This window comes from Octodon degus, unplaced genomic scaffold (genome assembly GCF_000260255.1).
Source record: "Octodon degus isolate 3935 unplaced genomic scaffold, OctDeg1.0 scaffold00093, whole genome shotgun sequence".
Lineage (NCBI taxonomy): Eukaryota > Metazoa > Chordata > Mammalia > Rodentia > Octodontidae > Octodon > Octodon degus.
The window spans coordinates 8493623-8494187 of record NW_004524669.1 but is presented as its reverse complement, the minus strand read 5'-3'; positions in this window follow the sequence as shown (position 1 = coordinate 8494187).

Below are 565 nucleotides of genomic sequence, written 5' to 3'. Positions count from 1 at the left end.
AGAGACAGAGACAGAGACAGAGACAGAGACAGAGACAGAGAGAGACAGACACAGACACAGACACAGACACAGACACAGACACAGACACAGAGACCTGGTCTAAGGCCGGGAGTGCCGGCTTCAGAGCTAACCAGCCAGGTGGCCTTGGGCAAAATCTCCTTTCTCAGAGCCTCCTCTTCCTTCTCCTCCGGCTTTTGGGAGGATTCGGGAGGCAGAGCTGGGAAGCCCGTAGGAGGTCGTCCGAGCCGAGACGGCAGGTCTAAGGCGGTCCCAGAGGCTCCAAGAGGCGGAGGGTCCGGGCTGGCCTGCGCCAGCGGTGGGCGTGCCCTGCCCTGGGGTCTCATCTAGCCTCGCACCACAGAGCCCCGGAAAGTCTCGCACCCTGAAGCTGCAGGAGCTCGGGTCTCCCCGCGACGCTGGCTTTCTGGACAGCCGGGTAAGACGCACAGCGAGCGCTCGGGCCCCGCGACAGGGTGGGCGGGCGTGGGGGTGGGTAAAGCCCCGCGCGGCTGCGCTGCGCCGGCCTCGGGGGCGGGGCCTGGGCGGGGGGCGGGGCCTCCAACCC